Source organism: Pyxicephalus adspersus, chromosome 11 (assembly GCF_032062135.1).
Source record: "Pyxicephalus adspersus chromosome 11, UCB_Pads_2.0, whole genome shotgun sequence".
NCBI classification, from domain to species: Eukaryota; Metazoa; Chordata; class Amphibia; order Anura; family Pyxicephalidae; genus Pyxicephalus; species Pyxicephalus adspersus.
The window spans coordinates 45,651,318-45,659,456 of record NC_092868.1 but is presented as its reverse complement, the minus strand read 5'-3'; the positions used below and the strand labels follow the sequence as shown (position 1 = coordinate 45,659,456).

The 8,139-nt window shown below is 41.2% G+C and overlaps 1 non-coding gene across 1 annotated transcript; it reads left to right on the top strand.

Moving 5' to 3' along the window:
* Nucleotides 1-5,244: 5,244 nt before the first annotated feature.
* On the top strand, nt 5,245-5,316 carry TRNAP-AGG (transfer RNA proline (anticodon AGG)). The gene has a single exon. It is a non-coding gene; the product is annotated as a tRNA-Pro (tRNA).
* Nucleotides 5,317-8,139: the final 2,823 nt, after the last annotated feature.

Genomic DNA, 8,139 nt, shown 5'->3' with positions numbered 1-8,139 from the left:
ATATTGATTATGACATGGGGGTCTTATGGCTGGAATATAGACCTGGGAATTATGGTATGGGAGTTGTATGGGTGGAATATAGACCTGGGGGTTATTGATTATGACATCGGGGGTCTTATGGCTGGAATATGGACCTGGGGATATGGATTATGGTATGGGGGTCCTATGGGTTATTGATTATGGTATGGGGTCCTATGGCTGGAAAATACACCTGGGGGTTATGGTATAGGGGTCTTATGGCTGGAAAATAGACCTGGGGGTTATGGGTTATGGTATAGGGGTCTTATGGCTGGAATATGGTCCTGGGGGTTATGGAATATGACATGGGGGTCTTATGGCTGCTATATAGACCTGGGGTTATGGTATGGGGTCTTATGGCTGGGATATAGACTTGGAGGTTATGGTATGGAGGTCTTATGGCTGGGATGTGGACCTGGGGGATATTGATTATGGTATAGGGGTCTTATAGCTGGGATATAGACAATGGGTTATGGATTATGGTAAGGGGGTTTTATGGCTGAATGTGGACCTGGGGATATGGATTATGGCAAGGGAGTGTTATGGGTGGAATATGGACCTGGGGGTTATTGATTATGACATGAGGGTCTTATGGCTGGAATATGGACCTGGGGGTTATGGATTATGACATCGGGGTCTTATGGCTGGAATATGGACCTGGGGGTTATGGAATATGGTATGGGAGTCTTATGGCTGGAATATGGACCTGATTATATGGATTATGGTATGGGGGTTTTATGGCTGGGATATAGACCATGGGTTATGGATGATGGTATGGGGGTTTATGGCTAAATGTGGACCTGGTGATATGGATTTTGGCAAGGGAGTCTTATGGGTGGAATATAGACCAGGGGGTTATTATGACATGGGGGTCTTATGGCTGGAATATGGACCTGGGGGTTATGGATTATGGTATAGGGGGTCTTATGGCTGGAATATGGACCTGGGGGGTTATGGAATATGACATGGGGGTTTTATGGCTGGGATTTAGACCTGGGGGTTATGGATTATGGTATAGGAGTCGTATGGGTGGAATATACACCTGGGGGTTATTGATGACATCGGGGTCTTATGGCTGGAATATGGACCTGGGGATATGGATTATGGTATGGGGGTCTTATGGCTGGAATATGGACCTGGGGAATATTGATTATGACATGGGGGTTTTATGGCTGGGATATAGACCTGGGGATTATGGTATGGGAGTGGTATGGGTGGAATAAAGACCTGGGGGTTATTGATTATGACATCGGGGTCCTATGGCTGGAATATAGACCGGGGGGGTTATGGATTATGCTATGGCGGTCTTATGGCTGGAATATGGACCTGGGGATATGGATTATGGTATGGGCGTCTTATGGCTGGAATATGGACCTGGGGGATATTGATTATGACATGGGGGTCTTATGGCTGGGATATAGACCTGGGAATTATGGTATGGGAGTCGTATGGGTGGAATATAGACCTGGGGGTTATTGATTATGACATCGGGGGTCTTATGGCTGGAATATGGACCTGGGGGTTATGGATTATGATATGGAGGTCTTATGGCTGGAATATGGACCTGGGGATATGGATAATGGTATGGGGGTCCTATGGCTGGGATTTAGACCTGGGAGTTATTGATTATGGTATGGGGTCCTATGGCTGGAAAATACACTTGGGGGTTATGGTATAGGGGTCTTATGGCTGGAAAATAGACCTGGGGGTTATGGGTTATGGTATAGGGGTCTTATGGCTGGAATATGGACCTGGGGGTTATGGATTATGGTATGGCAGTTTTATGGCTGGAATATGGACCTGGGAATATGGATTATGGTATGGGGGTCTTATGGCTGGAATATGGACCTGGGGGATATTGAATATGACATGGGGGTCTTATGGCTGGGATTTAGACCTGGGGATTATGGTATAGGAGTCGTATGGGTGGAATATAGACCTGGGGGTTATTGATTATGACATCGGGGTCTTATGGCTGGAATATAGACCGGGGGGGTTATGGATTATGGTATGGGGGTCTTATGGCTGGAATATGGACCTGGGGATATGGATTATGGTATGGGGGTCCTATGGCTGGGATATAGACCTGGGGGTTATGGATTATGGTATGGGGGTCTTATGGCTGGAATATAGACCTGGGGGTTATTGATTATGACATGGGATGTGGACTTGAGGATTATTAATTATGAAAAATAAAGACGAGAAGAAGCTGGGGTATGTAGGCAAATTATGAAAGATATATTAGGTGGTAAATCATATTCATAATCATATAACACACAATCAATACATATTTATAACATATCATGAAAAATAGATGTCCCATTCCCTAATCAGAACTGAAAGGGGGATATGATGGGACTGATGTACTAGACATATAAATTCCCTGATGTATGAGAACTTTAATTACATAATGGACCTGGGGGTTATGAATTATGACATGGGGGTCTTATGGCTGGGATATGGACCCCGGGAATTATGTGTTAGTATCCACTTACATGAGCATGAAAAAATGGTATGGATTCTGCAACTGACAACAATATCATTACTTTTTGCCCACAATGTACCTATGCTGTTTTGCGGTAACCACACCCATTTTCATAGTAACCACACCCATTGGTTTCTTTGACAACACGTAGTTAGGCCCCATTCTCCCACTTTCCTTTGTCCCCGCATTTTCTTGAGACACCCCTGTTGTCAGAGGCAGTACCACACCTGGCAATCATCAACCAATAGGAAAACCGCTGACACCAAGTTTTGGACAGTTGCTAGTGAACATGGCACCACCCCTTGACAACCACTAGCCAATAGTAGCACTGCTTGCTGTGTGTGTTATTAACCACCCAGGAGTCAGGTTGTTTTAGTAAATGTTAAGCAGCATTTCCATTGGCTGGCGGTTGTTAGAGGCATTACCACAATATAGGCTACATATTAGATAATGCACATGTGGATAGCATACTCCTATTGGCTGGTACGGTAGCGTGGCTTCCATGTACATAGCAACCATCTGATATGACCTTAGTTACCATTCATAAACTCATAGTAAATATAGTAAACTTCTATCACACCGGCCTTGTCCCCAACTGCAATACAAACACACAGGGAACTATTCACTAAACAATCTCCTACAATATCCTACATTAGGTGTTACGTGACGGTGCTGAATGTGATGGCCAATAGAAATTTATTACCAAGAGCGCACCTAGCAGGATGAGTACATCACCAATATAGCAGGTCTATGGGGAGCACATGTAGCCACACTCGCTACTTCCTCTGGACTCCTACTTCCTGGAGAGGAAGTAGATAAATGATGCTGGCCATTACAGTGAGGCCATCCAGTGGCAGAAAAAAAGTACTGCATGGGAGATCCCTGGTTTGAAGCTAAATATTGCAGCAGAACTTGTTTTGTGACTTTATATTTGAATGGCCTATTCAGTTTTATCTCATAGAGTTGTTTGGAGTTCTGCCTTATGCTTCTTTCCTCCTTGCTGGGTAAAAAATAAAGTGCGGAGGTTTCCCTACTATAACCAAATAAAAAAAAAGACAGAAAAGAAGACATTGCAAAAATGCAAGCAATAGTAGACATAGCACCAGGACATGGGATCAAATCTCTCCAAGTAAATGAAAGCAGCAGTAATTGGAACATTGGAAAAAGGTCTCCATTAAAAATTTGCACTATGTTCCAGTTCTGGTGACAACTCCCAAATTTTGATTTTGGCTTCACTTCTAGTTCCAGTGGTCAAATGATTTGACTTTAGATATACTTATTACATAACTACATAATAAACAAATGAGCAAATATTACATGGAGACAGCAAAGAATAAGAGTGAGATATAAACTATACCAATTTATGAAACTACCAGTTCCCCAGTAGGAACCATAAGGAGATATGGGCACAAAAAACACAAGGCATCAATGAGAATCAAGCACAAAAAAACACAAAAAAAACAAAACAAAACACCAAAGACATATGGGTGTTACAATCTACAAGACTTCAAGCGGGAGAGGGAGAGAAAGCAGAGGGACGAGAGGGTAGTTGTAGTTTTAGTTATTCCGTTAGTATTTTTATTGTTTTCCTTCTCATATTCATTTTGTGCCTTGTGGTTTTTTTAGACCCTATCCCTTTGATCTTCTGTCGATTTTAGCACCCATATCTCTTTGGTGTCTTGTGTATTTTGTGCCTGTATCTCCTAATTCCTTGTGCTTTTTGTGTCCATATATTCTTGGTGACATTTTTTCCTATTTTCCAACTCAAAACAGCATTACATATACTAGGCTTCTATGTTACAAGTTTTTTTGTCTTTATATCTCCTTGGTGTGAAATGTTTTTGTGTCTGTATCTCCTTGTGCCCATATCCTGTTTGGATGTTTGGTTTGTTGTGCCCATATCCCCTTGATGTCTTGTAGTTTTTGTTCTCATAACTTTTTGGTGTCCTGTGTTTTTCGTGCCTATATTCCCTTGGTGTCTCTTGCTTTTTTGTGTCCATATATCCCTATTTTACCCACCATCACACTGTTATTTTTTAACCTGCAACTCAAGACAGCATTATAGTGTTTTTTTAGTTCCTCATTTACAAATGATTCAAAAGTTAATCAAATATCAAAAAAAAATCAGAAACACTTATCACACGTCTGACCTGTTTTTGACCAATATTAAAAACAAAAATATATGAATTCATGAATGAATAGATGAATTTTATTTATTTTTCTAAGTTGTTATTTTCGTTTCACTTTCCAACATTTTGTTTGTCTTTTTTTATTATATAATATCTCTATAAACCAGTGTTTATGTAAGTCTTGATATTTCCCAATAAAAAACGGAAATGAGGAGTCTCCTGCAGAATTGTTCTAATGGTATGATTTAGGCCACATGAGTCCACATCTATGAGAATGGCAGCGCAGTGCGCCAATGCTTATTATAAGCAACCGGTACTGCGGCTCTTTTGCAGGTTACAAAAACTTTCTTCTCTTTAACGGCAATGCAGCAGAGTGATGGGGTCAATTCACATTGCGAAAAGTTGGATTTGGGCCATTCCTGAATTTAACTGCAAAAAAGTATGTTTTAACATATACAGAAGTACAGATGTGAGAAATCCCCTCTAGCTTCGCAGTCATCATTCCATCCAGGATTCTGCACACTGCTGCAATGCTGGGAATGTAACATGAGACAAGCAGTGTATGCTGCTGATGTGGCACTAAAGTAACATCTGTTCAATCCATCAACAGCAGGCTCGTTGGTCTAGGGGTATGATTCTCGCTTAGGGTGCGAGAGGTCCCGGGTTCAAATCCCGGACGAGCCCTACTTTTTAGTTCCCTAAACGTTTTTTTTTTTTTTACTAGAAGGTCTCTATTTCTTTATAGGAGGTGCTTGCAAGCAGCATACTGTATATGTCAATCTAAATACTGCCTTTTATGACAACAAAGAGCTTTGGCAATACCGTTTTGTTGAGTGATCACCAGCCATGACAGTGATCATCGGCCATGACAGTGATCACCAGTGTCCATCCGAGTAAAAACACATGGACACGTAGAAGTACAAGCACAAGAACATATGTGCATCAGCGGCTGAATATACACCTGAACCCCATCAAGAGGTTTTTGGAGCAGCCCAATGTAAATGTAACCATGTGCTTGCAATTATCCGAATCCCAGGGTCAGGGTATAAACAGGGCCTCTACCTTCTCTCCAATATAGGTCATGCCCCCTCCTGCCATTAAGATCATCCTTCATATTTTACCAGTTCATACACAGAATCTCAGAGAACAATAGAGTATCTGCCATTGGACCAGTAAATGCCAGGGGGCATGGCTTATCCCTGACTTGGTGAAAGTCAAGGCTCTGCATGCAGCCTGAGCCTTAGCTGTGGGGTATTCCCGGGCACTAAACAAATGGAATGGAAGACAAGTAATGATATCTGCACATACAAAGGTATCTCCATGTTACCTGCAATGCTAATTTATGTAACTTGGTTGATAGACGTGGTTCTCCATAAAAAGGAAATTATCATAGACTGAGGTCAGTTTTTTAGTGTTAAATGATTTAAACCTGACATTTTATGTTTTTTTAACTAGTTTTATAAGTAAACATGTAATACAGACTGCAGTGATGGAACAGGATTTGCAGCACACAATGGTTTTCCCTAATAAATTTCACAGTAGTCGCTGTTTGCCCTTCTCTTTCTAATTGAAACGTCACATCCTTATTGAAAACTACAGGAGAGTGGAGGTGATGGGTCAATGATCTGACACTCTCTCACCCTGTTTATAATGGTGTTAAAATGTGTGTACAGCCAGTAACTAAAATATCATAAAGTTTTTAACAAATGATATGATTAAAGTTCAATATTTTAAAATCGGCAGCTTTTTTTAAAATAACAACTGGTGATCCTGCCATGAGAGCTTTTTTTCAGGCAAATACTGTTAGAGTGATATCAATGTTCTGCAGGAGAGGGATTGCTAATGTAGCAATGCCCAATCACATGGCAGAGGTGTGTCTTATCACTTAGCTCCGCCCCTGGATTATAGACAATGTAGTATGGCAGCTTTGTGTCTCAATCACTCTATGTTTAGAACAGCGCCCTCATCATACTCAGGGCCCATGTTCTTGCATACCTTGACAATTAACGGGCCCGCTCAAATCCGGCAATGACCACACCTCAGTACCTAGCCCCACCTATTTTGAGACAATGAGTTGCATTTTTATTCATAGTGCCCCGGATCTTCTAGCATTGCCCCGTGGCACAATACAATACACGGAGCTTCAGCCTATGGTAGTTACCATTGTTTAATTGCCCTTTCAAAATTGCCCTTTCATTTATAAAGCAGTGAATCTGACATTCACCGAAAATTACACTTATATGAGTCTTATATGAGTGATATAGTTTCTTACTTTAAAAAAGATTTTTTTAAATGCAGTAAATCTATGTGGAGGTTGCTGGTGGTTCTCTATTGGTGTTCTATTTCTAGCTGAACACTAGAGGGCAGCAGAGCACCTGCAATGTCAGCTCCCTACCATAGGTTTGAATCTCACCACTGCCAATGTTTTAAATATTCAGATTGCAATCATTGAAAAATCTACATTAAAGCAGACAAAGTCACTCAGCGCTCACATTAGGAAATACGACTGAACAACAATCATTTAAGAGTTATATGTTTAAAAAAATGTTTTTACTTTCACTATTTCTGGCTAAACACTAGAGGGCAGCATTGCAGCTGTAATGTCAGCTTCCTACCGGTACCTATAAGAAAACTTCCATGAGAAAATGTCCCATAATTCCTTGCATTGCATATGACAGATGTGGGCGTTACCATTGTAGGTTTTTCTCTGCAGCAAATTGGAGTTGTTACAAATAAAACCATTCTGAACAGGGCATGAATTGTTTCCTGTTGTTCTTGGTGCTTAATAAATCTCCATAAATCCCTAAAATGCTTTACAAAGAACTCCAAATCCTTAATTCCTGCAGCTACAATTAATGCTCTGTTCAGAATCACTTCATTTGTAGCCACCCAATGCTTGATTAAAAATACTTGAAACACAAAGACTGAAAATGACATCATAACCATTTAGTTCCACTTGAAAAACAGTACATTTTATATGCATTAAACATCACACTACCACCTTGTTGCCAAAATAGTAATACCCTGTTTCCCCGATGATAAGACACTGTCTTATTTTTTTTTGAAGGCCAAAATATGCTCTAGGGCTTATTTTCAGGGGGATGCCTTATTTACCCATGAAGAAGACTACAGTACACAGGGAGTCACGTGTGTTTGCGTGGGCGGAGTCACTTCAGTCCTGTCACTTCCTCTTCATGAAGAGGACGCATGGAGGAACCACACACGGAGTCACCCACCGCACCACGCGATTCTGGTAAGTAATCGGTGGGTGGCTTATTTGCGGGGGGGGGGGCTTATTTTTCATTTTTACCTAAAAAGGGGGGGCTGTCTTATTTGATGGCCCTGCCTTATCATCGGGGAAACACGGTAGTACTATAATGCACGAGAGTAGTTGTTGCACCTGCGTCTGTATAAACAGCATGCTATTAAATGAAGTTTACCCTTCAATTGAGGAGGGGCATTAGTTTTTCAAGAGAAATAAATCTGAAAGAGCAGTCAGATATGGGC